Source organism: Silurus meridionalis, chromosome 12 (genome assembly GCF_014805685.1).
Source record: "Silurus meridionalis isolate SWU-2019-XX chromosome 12, ASM1480568v1, whole genome shotgun sequence".
NCBI lineage: Eukaryota > Metazoa > Chordata > Actinopteri > Siluriformes > Siluridae > Silurus > Silurus meridionalis.
This window is the reverse complement of record NC_060895.1, coordinates 16,834,213-16,853,894: the sequence shown is the minus strand read 5'-3', so window position 1 is coordinate 16,853,894 and position 19,682 is coordinate 16,834,213. Positions and strand designations below refer to the sequence as shown.

The following is a 19,682-nucleotide window of genomic DNA, read 5'->3' as shown; positions in this document are numbered from 1 at the left end:
TTAGGGCTATTTAACTGGCCAGGCTCCCAAACCCAGGCCACTATAATCACTACATAATAGAAACGAATGTCACTGGTGGCATTCACAACCAGGTCATATAAAACCATATATCCTGACAGTATAAGATAGATTGAGATCAGATCCAACATCTGGCTTGTTCCTACCAGCTAGTAAAATTATGATAGCTGGTTAATAGACCATCTTTGTAAGATGGTAAGTACTTTCAAAGCTTTCTTATTACTAAACCAGATTACTAAATGCTTGAGATTGGATCAACAAGTAGTGTTGGACTTCGTATCAGAAGGTTGTGAGCTCAAATCCAAGAACCACCAAGCTGTCACCGTTTGGCCCTCGAGCAAGGCCCTTGACTTCTCAGCTGTATAAACGAGTTACGTGCAAGTCTCTTAAATGCTATAAATCTAACTTGAATAATATATTTATTAGATTCAACTGTATCATCGCTGCGCAGAGTACAAGTACAGAGCCAATGCTAAAACATAGACCAAGCCCAAAATGGTAAGTTTTTAACCATTATAAACTAATCAACAGTCTGAAAGTTATCAGAAATTAAACCATTCTTGTGCTAATTCGAAAAATGTATGTGTAAAATCATATATCCACCTGGGTTTTGGCCTGCTCAGTGAATCCTATGAAGCATATTTGGTGTCACTTTAAACATAAACTAACCACAAAACAGTTTTTTCAACTACAAATCAACTGTTTGACGCGTTGAACAATGGATGGAATGACACTGTCTCTTCTTTTTGTAAAAAGCAAGTTTACAGACAAGGCTTAAACAGATAAAGAAATCACTGAGAAAATCCTATACCGATTACTTTAGCTATGTGTTTCAATTCTGCTCATTTGCTGACCAGTGATTTATTTTAAGATTATTAAAAGCTTTACATTTTAAATAAAAAAGTAAACATGTACAGAAGTGCATCCTAACACAATTCTTTACCATGTCCCCAGTTATGTGTTTTCTTTTAAAATTGTTTATGATTAATCTTTGATTATGTGAAGTACCTGCCATGCTCCTGAAAATGAGTGGTGTTACTATAGAAATCACAACATACTGTACTATAAGCATACTATATACAACATTATACAATAATACAATTCAATTAGAATTATTTTATGCAGGCCTGTAATACCCTGAACTTTATTTATTTATTTTGTGCTTATGCAGAAAAGCAGCATATCTAACTTCAAATATAATACAATACAACACACTGAGGTTTGGTGTACACGTGTTTGTACGTTATCGGGGAACACGTTGAAGGGTCTTTTGTTTTCCTTCAGTTTGTTTATTAAGTCTGAAATTATCAGCAGTGGCCTTATGAACACATCAGAGGACTTTGCAACATTCAAATGACTAGCCAATTTAGAAAACCTTACATTTTAATTGATAAACATTTGATTTATTTAACATTTTAATTAATTTAATTTAGTATTTCCCCCAACTGATTTTATTCAAATGATAAAGGATTTAGACTATAAAATCAGACCACAAGAGCAATTTATAATGTTGTATCCAATTCATTAAAAGCATCCATTTGTACACTTTCTGGTTCCTTCAACCAATTAAAAATTTGTTGAACAACAAAGATCTGACTTTTAAGAAGTGACAGGAACAAGAAAGATCAGAAAGCGTTAACAAAACTCTAATATCTGCATGTGTGAAGCAAAGATAAAACACCAGAAAGGAAATCGACTCCAAACTAATTTGTCGTGTTATTTTAGATGAGGATTTGAATAAAATTCAAAAAAAGAGTCCAACCAGTTTATTTAATACAAAATCTTTATAATGATGGGGACTGCATTATGTCTATTTTATTCATATAATCAAATTCAATCAGACCTCAGATGTGCTACAGACATTTATATAGTAAACACTCTTTACTGGCTGAACTTTCGTTTCCACAACACCATATGACATGACCTGGACTGTGTATAACAGCTGTTAATGGTAAAGAAAAAGGTGATTAGTACATTAAATCGAATCGATTGTACCTTTTGCATATTCACATGTGCTTGTTTTGTTTTGTTTTTTGTTTGTTGGTTTTTTTGCTCTTATAGTGCTCCTGTGTTGTATAGTGTTTTTCTTGGAAACCACTTCAGTGCTGATAATTTCTTTTCTTTCCATTTGAAAGTTTTTCTTTTTTCATTTGAAGGTTCATTGAGCAATTTTGGAGCTCTGGAGTGCTCTGGAGAGGTAAAGACTACACACGTTAAACACTAAACGGAAGTCAGTTTCTGCTATGTTAAAAAAAAGTTTGCCCAATTCAGAGTTTTTTTTCTCGCAATTCGGCCATTTCTTTTTAGCCAATCGGGCAGCGTCACCCTCTCTGTAGTGCCAAAAATCTTCAAATAAAAAACGCTGAGTTGGAAGAAATAAAGTCGGAATTGCAAGAAATATCTTTGTGATGTTCTGAACACCGAGGCCTTATGTTATGAGGAATCGTTTTCCGTATGTTTATCCATTTTTCCTTTTATTTCTTTTTTCTATTTCAAAAAGATGCCTTCGACAATGCCTTTTCATCACATGACGTGCAGTTTTGTTCGCTTTATTTGATTAAAGTTGTTTCTCTGTGCTGTGAGTGAAAAAATAAAAGTAGTCTTACCCACTTGTTACTACCTGGTTTGGTAAAACACACACAAAATTCGACTATTAGTCGACTGTAGTCAAGACAATTCTGATTCGACTGTGTAAAATCATTAGTCAGGGACACCCCTCGCTCAATTAATCAGCTGTTTTGTAATTATATATTAATGGTGCTACAGCCTATGTAACTAACCCTCATGATGATGTGCAAGAGCATCTATGCTAGATGAAGCAAGAAACCTGTTTGCATTCATATGAGCTAGGTAGCTAATGAATCTATCAAGCTACAAGCTAACTACTGTAGCAAGCAAATGTTTCCTTTCTTTATATACTGTTGATGGTGGATGTGGTGTTCACTAAAAGTAGCTGGTTAAAATTATGGTTCAGAAATCGATCTCTTTGATATAGAGCATTTTCATATTAGTTGTGTTAATTGTAAGAGGAAAAAATTTTTCAAGTAGGTCCACCAAACAGTAATTTCAAAATGTTGATGGCCAGGTTTGCTTTCTTATTACTGCTACCCAACAGGTTACCGATAGTGTTTTGTACTCGTTTCTCCACTCATAATACCGTGTGAAGAATGTGCTGGGATTAATTAGTAGCCTGGTTGAAAACCTTTTCACCCTAAGTATATGGATTATGGTATTTAGCTTGAGGCAGCACCCATATGCTTTGTAACATATGGCCTAGTAATGTCTGATGTTCTTGGAACCAACAAATCTGAGCTTGATCTCCATCCATTTTCAAAAAACACAAAGCTCTTTAATTCAGCGTCATTTCACAGCATCTCTGATGACGCTTCTCCACCTGGCCTGATAATAAATGTGACAGGATTAACCCGAAGCCGGATCTCTGGTTGTGGTGATCCTAAACACTTGGTGATGTAATTGCACCTTGAAAATGTGCCAGTAATCCCAGGATTAGCATCATTAACATGCTCAGAGTGCAGTAAACCTCATTTCCATATCACACAGTGCGCTTTCATAAGTCACATTTCTGCTGGGCCAGTCAGAAGCAGTAAAAGATTTTACACTGTGGCCTGGGAACAAGCATGATGCAGCTTTTATTGTATATTTCTTCTTAATGTTATTCCATTGTTTAATGTTTAATTCTTCATTTTCTATAACTGGAAAGGAAAATCCCATATATAGCAATGATCACGGTTTTATATACCATTATTACAATAGTGCTAGTCAACACATGAATTAAGTTTTAGATGCTTCACAGTGCCAGATTTATTTGTTTTTATTTGTTTTAGAGTTTATTTTAGCTGTTTTTGGATGCAGTCTCACTCAATTCATTCTGACTGTTTTTTTGGTTTCTTAAAAACCCTCGTAGAATCTAATTTAATGGCATCAGCAGGAATTGTATTGGTTTTAATGGAAATTGTAATGGTTCTAGTCTTTGTTACGCTACTATTGGTTGATATCTACTGGATACCATTGAGGAGCAATAATAACATCTTTGGCAACAGTTAGACCACATGTTGGTATCTAATAAACACCAATAGGAACCATTGGGAGATCAGTATCCATATTCCAAAAGGTTTCAACAATGGTTTCTTTGGTTTGATGATAATTTAATGATTTATATAGACTCAATATTTAATGTAAACTATTCGGTAATGGTTAATAGCTGATGGTTTTTAATGCTATTTGTAAAAGAATTCATTATCCTATGATTTTTCTTTTTAATTCAGCAGGTATGATAAGTTGCATTGTTTTTGAGAGCGAGAGAAATAAAGAAAGAGGGAAAGAAAGACATGAGAGACTGGTGTTGGAGCTGTAAAATAAGAGATAACGGGCACAAATCTGGTCATTTCACAACATTATATTGCTATTTAAATCAGCATGTCTCTTTTGTGTTTTATTTCTTACAGATTTAAATTTCACTCTAAAATCATTTCTATAAATGTGCATTATTTGATCACATGTAGCTTGAACCTTTATAGACCATGCTCAATATATAACTGTGTGTGTGATGGAGGAGTTGGTCTTTTGAGTGTGTGTTCTCGCTCTCTCTTAGTTAAGACACAGGGTTTGGAAGCTGATGAGGACTCAGTGGGATGCGTGTGGGACTCAGTTGGAGCTGTAGGATATCCTGAGCAGTGTGTGTGACTGACTGAAGAGCAGCCCATCAGGAGAGAGGCAGCATAAGCCTTTCTCACTCTGTTCTGCCAGTTCTCCAGCCAGCAGGTAGACGGATAACAAGACTCTACAAGCCAGGCGTTTTTCCTCCCTGTATGCCTGCTCAGGCGATGTCGTGGGATTAGTTCTGTGCGCTTGTGATAGAAAGGGGTTCAGCCGTGCCATTCTGTACTTCCTTTTTAAAGATTAATTAATGACATTTAAGGTATTCCTTGTAAACTCCAACAGGAAAGATGAGCGTGCGTGTGTGCGTAAATTAGAGATTGGAAAAAAAAACCCTGTGTATACGATCGGTGTATACGATACATCTTTTGGATTAGTGTTTTGAACTTGATGACATTCTGCCACTCATATAAGGGACTTTATTATTGAATGTATATGTTTTTAGAGCACATTTATCCACCTAAAACTTATTTCACTGTGTATCTAACACAGAAATATTACATAAATAATAATAATAATTCAAACTAAATGTTATACTCTAATATACAGTATATCAGAATATAAATTGGAAAGTTTTTTTTTTTATTTATACTAGTTAATTGTGATCTCTTTCACTCTAATGCAGTAAAAACATCATAAATACAAATCAAATTAAAAGAAAAACAATATAATGTTAATACAAAGAAGAAGAAAAAAGAAAAACACTGTTATAAACACATGCATACACTCACAGACACCCAGGCATGTGTGACAGACAGCAGGTTAATTATTTGATTGTTTAATTGTTTGTTGATTGATTTATTGATTAAGTTGTTGCTTTTTAAATTAATTTATTTCACATTTCTAATAGCTTGAATAAATTATTGTAATGGATGCCACGATGAAACAGTATTAAAATAGTAGTTACTATTTTAATAAAAATGAGAATAGTGTTGTCGATTATAATACAAAAACATTTTTACACTCAATACAGCGTGCCTGTAGATCCTACTTTGAGACCAGACTACTATAAACGCTGCCAAAAACGCAAGATGTCAGCCGTTTTACAGTTTAATTTTATTACTAAACAAAATATTTTTTGGTTATGATAGATCTTTTTGTTTATTTATTTATTTATTTATTTATTTATTTATTTATTTATTTTTGCTGAAATTGGTTCTGTGCTCATCAAGGATCTTGTTGATGATAATGCCAACCCACTTTGCTTCCTTGTCTTCCCACATGATGGCAGTATGATGCAAGCCCAGCTTCACCCCATACCTCCTTCTTTGTTCTCTTGCCAATATAAGGACTGTGCCGCTTTCCCTATAATTTCTTAGAACGGGGAAGAAATGTATCCTCTGGTCAAAATAAATAGCCTTTCACAGTTAATTTAATTGACTTTTTTTCACATTATCGTGGTAATTTTGCCTCTGCCTATCGCAAACAAAAACAACACATGTTGCCAAGCAGACATGCGCATGCCAGTTGAATCGCTCAGACTAACTTGTGGTTTATGGGCTGAAAGTCGAACAGAGTTATATCACTATAGATGTGTATATATTAAGTCAGAAATGTGGGGCGTGCTGATGCTGACGGTTTCTTAGCGCATCCTTTACTTTTGACTTGCAGGGTCTTGGAGTGGTGCAGTGTAAATTGGGGTCACAGGCTAGCTTTGTTTTGGATATTGCACAGGCTAGCTTAATCATCAACTCTTCTTGAATGTGCATCCACACACACACACACACACACACTCTCACAGAGGGGTGTCCAGGGGCAGCATGGCGGCAGTGTGAGCCATGTCCCGGCTGGCCTGGGGCAGTTACCACATGCTGACGTGTTTAATTGTGTGCGTTCCCAGGCTGCCGTGACAAGTGTGTGTTCACACTGCGCCAGTAGAGAAGGGCAGCCGGGGCCAACGTGCCCCACTACATCTCCTCACACAACCGGGTGGCCAAAAAGATCCTGCTGGTCACCATGATAATGGCAGGCAGGCCGAGCATTCTGCCTCACTCACCTTGTGTGGAAAAAAATTCTGGAAAAACACATTTCATCACAAATGGAATCAAACTTGAAATAAGCAAAAATGCGACTTGCCAGCAGTAACTTTCCTAAACTTTTTGTCAAAAATGTGAACTCCTGTAAGGTTGCTGCAACTTTTTTGCTAACAAAAGATAAGCTTTCTTTAAATTTGTAAGAACACTGTTAGGATTCAATATAGAAATATTATTATCTTCATGAATGCTACCTAGCGATTTAGCTAGCTAACACAAAAGCTGTTCAACTTGACCTTATCATGAAATCATCTTAAAAATGTATTCAAGAAAAGACCAAAATAGTATTTAGAAAATTCATTACAACCTGAACCTCCTGAGAAGAATTACTGTAATAAACAAGACTAAATTGAGGAAAATGCCACGAAGATGCAAACTCAATATAACAATATCATTTAAATCTTAAAACAATCTAATGCAAACATTTCACAGCCATTAATATACTTCTGTAATATTTTTTCACCATTAGGTAACTGTTAAGTTTCAGGTAGAAACCTAAAACAGAGTTTACCCTTCAGAAAATGTAGCACGTTATACTGTATGTTAGAAATGCCCCTTTATAAAGCTAGAATTTAACAATCCGGAAAACTCTTGATTAAAAAGACTGCCTTACAACCAATGTATCCAGAACATTGGGGTAATGTTGTTACAACAAGGTTACTAAAACACGTCCATTTTAAGGCTTTCTCATTCATTCTTTAGATAGTTAGCAGTTCTAAGCCTTCTACAGATTCTACTTGTAGTTTTCTCTGAGAGGAAAAAACCTCCTGGTGTAGTCCTTAACAATTCCGTGCAGTACCCTAAAACAGACATTTTGTTTTAGAAAAGGTTCCAAGAAGAACCCTTTGGGAAATCTTTATTGGATTATTTGGATGTTTAAGGACTGTATTACATTCCATGATTGTAAACCACCGAAGGAACATTCTCTCGGTAAAGTCTAGCCTTTAAAGAACCTGGCAGATACAAGCATGCATAAGCATGCAAGACTATAGAATTATCATAAGTTCTAAAATTATGTCCCCTCACACCTTTTAAAGACTCTACTATCATCCAATGTTTTTGACTGGTTCTAATAAGGATGAGTTAAAATGTTACCAAAACAACTTTCCTGAAATGTTTTTGACATTTGATTTGTAACACTTCAGTCAGTCATAAAACATTCCTAGCAATGTTACCAAAACAATGCAATATTGTAACAATTGTCATATATATACATACAGTAATCCCTAGTTTGTCGTGGTGGTTACGTTCCAAAACCGCCCGCGATAAACGAAAAAAAAACCTAGATAAACGGACGCACCCCAAAAATGCTATTTTATGTATACAGTACTGTACTGTATTAACATTTTCCTTCATTTTAAAATTAATTATATTTTTATTAATAAATTTCAGTATTTCAACAAAAACAATTCCCTATAAGTTTTTTTGGTCAATCGTGTTATTTACGAGAGCCCGGGAAAATCAGTAAAACAAATTAGTTATGTGGCAAATGCAAAAACCGGGGGTGCGAGATTCCAACCGCGGTAAAGCGGTATACTGTATATATAAAAAGTTTTATTGATCTATTAGTTGCTTTACTTGAAATGTATATTTTTTTTTTACAAAATTTGGAAACAACCATCCAAAGAACTTTTGAAAGTGTATTACATCAAGTATTTTTTAATAACATCGTGTTAGTAACATTTCAGTCGAGGTAACAAATCAGTCACCTGATTTTTTTCAAATAATGTTAGCAGGGATGTTTGTGTTTTGTTTAAATTAATCTAGTAGCTGACAGTGTGATCAAGTTATTAATCTTCGCAGTAGGTATGTGCAGATCCATACGGAGATTTCAAATTCTTATGTTTATATATATACTCTTACTTTTTATGAAATAACTTAATTTTCCATTTGCTGTATACTTTCAGCATGAGACCGCAGAGGCACACTTCTGTAGCTGGTTTGATTAGTGTCTCTGTAATTGAGAGGTAAAGTTGTGCAGCGCACTACTCCCTCTCCTCTCTTCTCCACCTCTGTTCTCGTCTGCTCTCTGCTCCCATGTCTGGGATGGTAAATAAGGTTGGTGTGTGAGAATCTCATTACCAGGACACAAAGCGGCCTTTCCTCTGAGGATTGAGGGTGTGTGTGTGTGTGTGTGTGTGTGTGTGTGTGTGTGTAAAAGCAGTCTCAATCATGGGCACGTTGATGGGGAGGGAGAGTGAGGCAGCTGGGCTCCTGCTCAGGCCTTCAATTTCCTCCACAGTCCAGCCACTCGAGTGTGTAATTACTATGGGGTGTCGTGAAGGTGCGATTCCTTCTCCTGGTAACACTCACCCCCTTCTTAGCCGCACCACCCGCACCCACTTCAGGTCTCAGACACCCCCTCAACACCTCCCACGATCCCGGTAAATACCCCCACCCCAGCCACACTCCAGGTGAGGGAATTGCATCCAAAACTGCCTGGTTCTGAGATACAAGACGACAAATATAGTCCCTTTTGCAATGGTGCTGCCCCTCAGCATAATAGCCCCTCTCTCATGCTTTACACTGTCTTTCTGTTTACCATGGTCATCTGTCTGAGATAAGATGAAAGAGAGTGAACAGCACGTAGTACATTTGGAAAGAAGTATTAGTCCTAAATGTATAGTATGTACTATACAGGAATCCTTTACCAAAATCTTGCTTTTTGTGGCATGAAAGAAAACCGTACCTCACAATACATGGCCATAAAGTGGCTTTTAATGTATGTCTATGATAATTTTAATACTAATTCTATTGTCATCCCTCTAGAAGGCAGTTAAAAGGATTAATTTTAAGATAAATCACCTTCTTGTATGATTTATGAATGTAGAGATGTATGGCTATATTACCTTTAACTATATTATATATTAAGGTTCCTCTAAGCCATGCTTATCTCTAAGCAGATTTGTACAATAGTCTGTCAAGAGTGTTATGCACATGAAATACTACATGGTGTCTCAAAAGTTATATATATATATATATATATATATATATATATATATATAATATACCAACATATCAACATGGTGTTGAAGAAGTCCAGGAACATCCACCAAGGAACACAACACGCTATATATGGATACTTTTGGGGACCTTGTAAAGCAAACTCAGTTCAGTTGATAAAACCAGGATATTTTCTTTAGGATATTGTGTACCAGAAGACACAATAATAATGTCGCACATGACCATCATGAGACAGTCGATGTCAGGAAGGTTTTCCCTGCCACAGTCAGCAACCGACTTGCTTGTTAGGGTCAATTTACAATTGTAAGGAACTGCTTTATCTATGTAAGTTAAGAGAATGTCTATTGTGTAAAAGCGCTATACAAATAAACACATTTATTGAATTGAATTATTATAGTAGCAGAGTAAAAGTATACTGCACTATTGTGATTTACTTTGTGTAACTCTCTAATGCTAACTTCAGGAAACTTTTTTTTTTTCTTCTTCTTAATGCTGCAATCTGTTTTGATTTTCATGGCATTGTGGACCACTTTCATAATTTAATAGGTGATCTAGCTCCTGCATAGAGGGAGATAAAAGTGGCTAAATTCAACACGTTCTCACTCCCAACTCGTCACATATGGACGTTTGGTCGGGATCCCTCGGAGTCACATTTTGAGTTGGGAGTGAGAACGTGTTGGAGCTACAGAAGTCTGTGGGAATCCTTGCACGTTGAAAAATGATGCCAAAGGAGTACCCAGTGCATCAAAATGTAAATCCAATGGATCCTGACCAAACGTCCATATGTGATGAGTTGGGGATGAGAACGTGTTGCCAAATTAAACTGGATCGTTCATTCTTTCATCTCTTTAGCCTGTGCTATTTGTTCTTGCATGCAAATTTCATATGTAAATATATATATGCCCCTTTCTACATATCTCAATGTATATATATATATATATATATATATATATATATATATATATATATATATATATATATATATATATATATATATGCCCTTTCTACATATCTCAATGTATATATATATATATATATATATATATATATATATATATATATATATATATATATTATATATATATATATATATATATATATATATATATATATATATATATATATATATATAATGTGTGTGTGTGTATGTATGTTGCAGCTTTTGCCTGTTGTTATACAATATTCCATTCCTTTTGTGTACAATACAGTTGAAAACTGATCAAATGCAAGAATGTTGGTGCAGAAGTGAGTAGTTTTTTTACTGCAGCTCCTTCAGCACAACTCTTTCACTTTTCACAAAGTACCATGTGTCAGTATGTAGTCAGTAATGTTGTGCAGTGAGAGGGAGAAACAGATAGAGAGGTAGAGGATGGAGAACAGTGTTTGAGGCTCTTTGTGCTTTGCGGCTGGCTCCGGTGCTTTGAAGATGCTCATTGACCGCACACGGACCTCTCCCAGCAGGAGTCTGCAAGCGACGCACGCCTGTCATTTGTATACAGCTGTTTCTTTCATCTGTTCTCCTCCTCATCTTCTCCACTCCACCTCTTCTTCCATGCCTCCTTCCTCTTTCTCCCTTCTTCGCAGCTGTTTACCCGTTGTTGCCGGATGTGCTGGTCATTGGCATGTAGAACAAACACACAACATCTTGTTCATGCTCCTTGCACTGATCATGCTGAGATGTTTAAGAGAAAGACAAGTGTAGCTGGGGGGCGATTTCTCACCATGTGCCCCACCAACTTTGGCCCGGCACACACTGAAAAACAAGCTGCAGGTGCTCCATGCCTGGTGTTAATTGCTGCTAATTGGTGCAGCCGTGCACAGATTGTAAATAACTGTGCCATGTTTTATTGTAGCAGGATGGAATGTTGTGATCTGAAGTAGGAATGTTTAAACACCGACTGTTTCTCATATCCCGTAGCTTGAAGATAGAAGGTTTGTCATGAACAATAGTGCTGCAATCTGACACAAATGAACACATCTCTATCCTTTCTAAGCACTTATACCCATTCTCTCTTTTTTATTATGTATTTATTAAAGAAGAAAAATCATAAAATCAAGATAAATATGAATAAGCAAGTATATCAACATACCTTATATATGGAACATTCTGCAGGGTTTCTTTCAGTGTTCTCAAGCTGTCTTTAGAGGTATAAGGCATACATTTGTAAACTTTGCCTCCTCTATCCGCCATCTTTAATTTACTTTTGCACTGCCTCATACTGCAGTATAGGAAATAGTCCATTTGTAAATGTGCATCAGATGTAAATCAGAGTGCACAGAGATTCTACACAAGTGAATTAATGCAAAGTTGCTTGCTCAAAATACAGGGACCACTACAGAATGGTAGACACCTGACATAGTGCACTATATAGGAGATAGGGATCAGTTTCAGACACAGTCCATGTCTACCAAATTGAGTTTTACATCTGCGCCTTTCAGTTTACATGCAACAAATAATTATAGTGTCCCTAAATATCTAAAGTGCAAACCTAAATTAATAGGAATGTAGTTATATGAATATAATAGAAGCTTTAATTAATTATTTTATGTGCTATATTGATACAATAGACGGTCTGCTGAAATTGGTAAAGATTTAATTGCCTGCACTGGGAGACGTTAATTGCAGCTTGCTTATGGAGATAGTGCTAGTTCCACTCTCCTGCTTGCTTTTGGAGTAGCAGCAGACCACATGACCACTTGGCCATTTCAGAAAAATCCACTGGATATAAATCTTTTTGTGTGAGAGAAAGGGGTTTTAGGTTATGCAAAGAAAAATGTCCTCCTAAACTGTAGCCATATCGAATTAGCAAGTATGAGCCAAAGGCAGAAAGGGTTCACTTTCAGTATCCATTCGTCCTAGATGATCTTGACCATCCTGAATGGGATACAAATCCACCATGCACACATTTCATGTAAACATTTAAATAAAATAAAATCTTATTTGACTACGTTCCCTGTAATTTTCTGAGGGATCATGTGACATCGCAACATTATTCATATCGCCCAACTTTTTTTTATCGTTTTGACGTGTCGCGTCTGTTTTTTTGCATATTTTGTTAGATAACACCCACATGACGTCACATCACTATGGTATTCAGTGACTTCTGAGAGACAGTGAGTGACTTCACTATATTACAAATTTAGCCACAATATTCACAATGTTGGACATCTGGTCAGAAGGTCATGAGTTTAAATCTAAGCACCACCAAGCTGCCACTGCTGGGCCCTTGAGCAAGGTCTTTATCCCTCAACTGCTCAATGTATAAATGAGAAAATTGTAAGCTGCTCTGGATAAGAGCATCTGCCAAGTGCCATAAATGTAAATTTTATTGTATTTTATATTGTTTTTACCGTAATTTCCGGACTATAAAGCGCACATATATAATATATATATATATATATATATATATATATATATATATATATATATATATATATATATATATATGCCGCACCCACTGAATTTTACAAAGATTTTTATTTTGAACATAAATAAGCCGCACCTGTCTATACTGTACATAAATAAGCCGTGTCTACACTGAAACTAATATTCTTTACACAGGCTTTAACGAAAGACAGAGTCTGTTACACGGTGTAACAGGTGAAAACCCAGGAAAAATCCATAACTTAGATGCTTCGACACAGATACCTATAGATAACTGTATTATTCTATTAAAACTTTATACAAATAAATTAAAAAGAAAAAAAAAGTGTATTTTTAAAATCCTACACTTATACATTCTAACAGAATCTCGATTTCCCTTTTTCCTCTTAGTGTTTCAGCCTCTGTCAGTCATGGTCAGTACAGTAGGTAAATGTAGGTAAAGGGCCCTGCTTGCTACGGATACAGTTAAAAAGTATATTAAATATTAGTTAATATCAATTAATTATAGCATGCTCATAAGCCTGTACATATTATGTACATGTATAATTCAGTACTGATAAATATTTTGCTGTGTAATACTGTTTAGATGTAAGTGTTTTGTGTGTTTGCACAGTCTTGCCTTATCTGTTAAACAACCAGAATGAAAACATTTAACAAGCCAGAATTTGAAACCTTTAAAGTCAAGATTGCTTTTGTAAAAAAAAAAAATCAAGAAATAAAAGAAATCCTCATTGTTTTTTTGTGCGATCAATTGATGGGTGCAGAACATTTTTAAACAGTGTTTTTATAAATGAATGATTAATTCATTTGGAATACAGATTGTACAGTGTTAATATAATTCTACTTTATTGGAAAAGAATTGAAGGAGCCAGAAAGCAGTCCTGTAATTCAGCAAATCCTGCAAAACTTGCCATCATGCACATGAAACTGAAATATTGGCAGATTCTGGCTTATCTTGTGTCTCGTGATTCACCGTTACCAAGTTACATTACTTTCAATCAAATTTTCATGTCCTTCCCCATGTATTCCCAATTGCGCTGTTCATTCTAATGAGTCTGTTAGACTTTGGCTTGAAAAAAAGGCTGACTGTACTGACTGTGTGAAAAATATGAAAAAGCTGAAGCATCAGACGATTCCCGAGACCTCTTCCAACAGTGACCGAACAATAAAGGAAGGGAGTTTGGGAAGGTGTCACTACCGCAAATCTCCATCTCCTCTTCCTTCACTCCCACACCTGGCATGGGTCACTGGCCTCTGTTATTTATGTTCTTTCACTCACTTTTCCCCTCCTTCCTCTTTTCCTTCCTCTCCACCTCTCGCTCGCTGTATTTACACTGAACATTGAGATGTGAGTGTTTGTATTGTGTGTCCAGTGTTATTGTTCCCAGACTCTAAACTGCCAGAGTGTTGAAAGCCCTCGGCCAATATGTGTGTGTATTTGTGTGTGTGTGAATGTGTGTGTGTGTGTGTGTGTGTGTGTTTGTGTGTGTGGGTAAATCTGTTTGATTATAGCGTGTGTCAGCTCCTCCATGCTCTGTGACTAGATGTGACAAAGCTCTCTCATGCGAAGACCCTCTTCCCTCCCCTAGCTCCTGCCCTGTGGTTTAGCCCATTTTGACCAAGCTGATATTGCAGTGTTTTTGGTCTACATTCACTGTTTTTGCCGACCCTGTTTGGCAGAGTGATCATTAGGATGACATGCAAAGTAACGTCCAGTTTCTTTGACAGGAACAGGCCAAGCTAGCAATTATTTATGAAGTTGAAAGTATTAGGAATCATGCTGCTACTTTAGTACAGGTTGTCAGAATACTTTTGCGTCAGGTGACAAAAGCCAGAATTCTTACCACCTTTTAGGTTAGAAGATGAATCGTAAAATCTGTGACTGCTGTCATAGGAAGTGACTTTCTGCCTGAGTTTGGAGCACCATTATAATGGTGGACAGTTGGCAGTTTTGGCACGACCACCAGGCCATATCTGAAGTGAATGAGAGCTGTAATCATGACTATACCCAGACCAGGTGACCAAGACCCTACTGAAAAGGGTTTTCCACACACTTGCAAGAACTTTTGCTATAATGGACACAACCCCATTATGTCCAAGAACATTGAGTTGCATATATAGCTTTGGATGTAATTCTTTTATAGTCCACCCATTTCCTTAGATGTAATGAACTTGAGATGTTGATAAAAACCAAATGCACACTGGAGGAAATGAAATATTTAACAATGGCAATTTTCCTCACTCAGATTTGCTAAATTATAGAGGGGGGGAAATTGGTAGGGCAATTTGACGCAGAGGGAAAGGTCTACAGCACTGTCCAATCACACAAGCTGAAATTTAGTCTTAAGCTGCCCTCTTTTTCTCTGGAGTGGAGGCAGAGGGGCATTGAAACACCATCGAGTGGGTGCGAGTGGTACAGTCTGTAAATGGGAAGTTAAATGTCTTGCCATCACATGACCAGTTTTTAAGGTCCACTTGATCATTTTCTTTACCAAGACCTTATTACAATCTTGTTTCTGTAATATTATGGAGCGACCTGGAGTCTGTTGATGAGGGTGATAATGATGGGTTAGTGATGATATACTGATGACATTTCTGTCCGGTCACCATCAGGTCATTCAGAGGAAGTAACACAACCCTGTGTTCAATTTAACAAGCAACAAGTGAAGTTTAATTTGTTGCTTGTGGAGGTGGATGTGTTGCCACCTGTATCCAGTGTTTTGAAAGGAATTGGTAGTATCAACAGTATGCAGTGTGTATAAATGGCTTCTAAAGCTGAATAGATAAATGATAGTTAAATGGAAAGTTAAATAATGTACCACTCAGTGTGTTTTTCTGATTAACATAGTATACACTAGGTTTCGTTCCAGCTTTGCTATTTGCATATTAGCAAAACAATGTATGTTTTGCTAATTAAAACTATTTGATATAGTGAATGAAAACATTTAACTATAGCAGCTACAATATCTATGTGCCAAACACCAAAAAACACTGATAGACTGTATATGGCAGGAAAAGCCATGGTTTAATTATTGTGTCCAATAGTAAATAGCAATTAATTGCAAGTATGAATGATTAAGGAACACAGAGTTTATTCAAGCCTTTTTTGGGGGGATTTAACTCTATAGCATCATTTACTTACAATTAAGAAAATCTCAGTGTTGATTGTAGCTAAACTCTCAACGCAGTTTTAAACATATATGCATAGAAAACGAATGGTTGTCATTTTTTTCCTTGAGTGAACATAGTGTAAGGGTGTGTTTATGTGTGGATGATGTGTTTATCAGTGCTGAGGCTGCTGAAGTCAGCAGCATAGAGTGGTATAATTCTGCTCACAGAGTTTGTGCACTGTCTTGCCAGGAACTGAAACCGTACATGGCAAAGGGTAGGCTCTACGCTAAGAGGATTACTAACTTGAAAAAAGGTAGCCGTCATTTAATTGAAGGCTTACCAGCTGCCGAAAAAAGGGAGCAGTCAAAATGAAGGTATAGACCAGCCCAGAAGATCCTGAAGAGACCACATTTGCCAAAGTCTGTGTGTTTCTTCTTTGCTCATCTCATACACCTCTTACTCTCTCTCTCTCTCTCCCTCACAGACGAATGTCATGCTTTATCACCGAGCACCAGCCTCTTAAAGACGTTTACACATTTCTGAATTTTAATCCCTTCTTCTGGTAAAAAAAAAAAAGGTGCCTTTAGCTGGTATTATTCAAATGCTGTGATCTCGGCTGCTTCCATAGAACACGCAACGCACAAGACCTAGAGTTTAGACGAGCAACCATCTTTGTGTACAACAGTTTCATTCTGATTATTCCCGTGTTTGTATTGTAGCGCACTCCCAAGCAGGGGAAAAAAAAGGTGTTTTTAGTCTCTCAAGCAGGTGGTATATTGTTTATTCTTGCTCCTGTGGGCAATTTGGGGTGTTATGTGATTCCCACAATGTTCTCTCTTTCTCAAAGAACTGTCACTATGAAAAGTAGGTGCGGAAGTAAAATATAATAACTGTACAGCGAATTTGCCGGATAGGTTCCTCCTGCGCTGCATGGGAGCACTGAGCAAAAAACCCATGTACAAAGACAAATGCTCTGGCAGAGGCAGCCGAGCCCATTGTGTCCCTGTGTAGATATTAGCCTCGTATCACACTGAACGACTCCCCGAGCAGGCTGCTAGCGCCGGGACACAATGGTTGCACTGCAGGTAACTGATGACCTAATCTGCCCCTCTGAACCAGAGCTCAGGCTCCTGAATCAGACACGGCTGATACACAACAAGAAAGGACAGCCAAACAGCCTCCATTATCTGCCAAGCAGAGACCAGGGAAACATTCCTGTAGCACCTGTGTGGTGTTTGTCATGTTGCCACCTTTATGTTGCCACTATATTCAGTATCTATATATAAAATCACCTATATGTGTGTGTGTGTGTGTGTGTGTGTGTGTGTGTGTGTGTGTGTGTGTGTGTGTGTATATATATATATAGTGAGGAAAATAAGTATTTGAACAACCTGCTATTTTGCTATTTTGTGTATGTATGTATATGTAATATATATGTATAGTGCTAGGCCATCATTTCCTCTGTTCTAGCTTCTTTTGCTTTTCTCATATGACATATCACATGAGATTATTAATCTGCATTTTAATCAAAGTCATATTTGAGCTTTGTCATTTACACACCAAGTTAATGAATTCATACATTCACTCGTCTTCGGTAACAGCTTTATCCTGGTCATGGGTCACAGCAGAGCTGGAGCCTATCCTGGGAACACAGGACGTGAGGCATGAGGCGGGAGTACACACTTAATGGGATGCGCACACACAAATCTGCATACTCCTTTCACACCAAGGGGCACTTTAAAATGAACAGTTTACCTACAGGCAGGTTATTGGGAGGGGAAAGGAAACTGATGAACTTGGGGAAACCGCGAGAGAGGCATAAGCAGAATTTGGGAATCTTTATGGAGAAAGTAACTCATATTTAGTATTGAACCAGGGTTCTGTGGTTCAGTGAATGTGACTAAAACAATTCAGTTATTAAAACAGAAAAAGCTAAATATTAGATTATCACTCAAATGCTTTGTTTGATGGAAATGTGAAACCAAAAGTGTATACTGTATTTAATTATTATTTAGCAAGTGCTCACAAAAACGTTTACTTGAACAGATACTGCATCCTGAAAGTACAAGTGTGGTTTTTGGATTTGATTTGTGTTCACAGAACTTTAAACTGATTTACGTCTGAATGTTACGGATGGGTTGTTTTCAGTATTGCTTGGGCCTAAGGCTATTGCATTATTAAATGTTTTGAAAGGGCAAGTGTTTCAGGAAAGTCTTCTTGGTTCTCTGTCTTTGTGTTCTGCCAGTTTGGGATTTATGACTACTGATGTATGTGTATAGATCAGTTTGGAGTTTTTTTTAATGAATTAGCTGAAAAGAGTAGGTGAGGAGATGTGGTAGCGCAGTGTTTAAGGCATTGGACTTCGCATCGGAAGGTCATGAGTTCTAATTCCAGCACCACCAAGCTACTACTGCTTGGCCCTTGAGCAAGGCCCTCAACCCTCAACTGCTTAGATGTAAGTCGCTCTGGATAAGGGCATCTGCTGAATAGCATAAATATAATAGTGGCATCAATATAAAGTATTAATAATCATGTCTAGGTAATGTGTACGTTATTAGTCCTAGTCTTAGTCTTTTGTGATTCATACTTAAGTGCTTACTTATACATTTATAAAGCATTATTCTTAGTCCTATGTAAACTTTATATAAAATATACTTATTTTATTGTTCATTTTTTTGTGTAGAATTTATTACCACACTTTTTTTTTTTTTTTTTTTTTAAGATTTTACTCCATCTTTTTTCTTGTGAAACTAATAAACGTGCTGACTTAGTAGGCCGGTAGCACCCGAATTACTTCCCAGTGTACATTCTTAGTTTTAAAAGTACATTAGAAAATTTCTTTTCCTAGTTGGGGTTTTTTGCAATAAATAATGCAAAATAAAACAAATGCATTTACTTAATTGTATAGAGATGCTTTATAACGATATATTCAGTTAAATGTCCAATGCTTTGTTCTAACCTTCTGTGGAATATTGTTAATTATATCACAACTTTTTGTAAAAAAAATAAATAAATAGATTTTGCTTGAAAAAACTTAGAGAGAAGATTTCTTATTGTCTAAAAGGGTTAAGGTGAGGGTTAGGTTAATTTAAAATTACGTCGGTGGAAGAGCTTTGCAAGGATAAAATGATGTGTGGGTTTTTTGTTTTGCTCTTCCATGTACCCTTCATGCATTCGTGTGAATCTGGATGGGTGACAGCAGTGGCTCATTTTCTCTTCTAATACTCGGATTACTGGCTTTCGGCTTCATTTGATTAGACACACCATGGCCTTGATTGTGAAAAGGCCGATTTGTTTTGTGGCCCTCGAAGGTAATCATTGGCATCATTGTGTCCCTCCTTCTGTAATTTGTGAGGTATTCCTGCCATACATGAAAAAGACTGTCTCCAACTGCCTTGCTTCTCCCTCCCCTTCACGATTTCCTCTCTCTGAATTAAATCCTATTAAATTAGCCCTTGCTTTCCCAAGCAGTTGTTTTTGTTTTGCGTATGTAA

The 19,682-nt window shown here is 36.7% G+C and overlaps 1 long non-coding RNA gene across 3 annotated transcripts in view; it reads left to right on the top strand.

Annotated features, from left to right (window-relative positions):
• The first annotated feature begins 75 nt into the window (after nucleotides 1-75).
• Nucleotides 76-19,682, top strand: part of LOC124394363 — a 37,596-nt gene continuing 17,989 nt past the window's right edge. For 2 of the 3 annotated variants that reach the window (XR_006927482.1, XR_006927481.1), the window contains exons 1-2: nucleotides 76-213; nucleotides 445-516. This is a non-coding gene — a long non-coding RNA (uncharacterized LOC124394363). Of the gene's footprint in view, nucleotides 214-444; nucleotides 517-2,174; nucleotides 2,357-19,682 lie in introns of those variants that run through there. The other variant, XR_006927480.1, reaches the window with a different exon arrangement.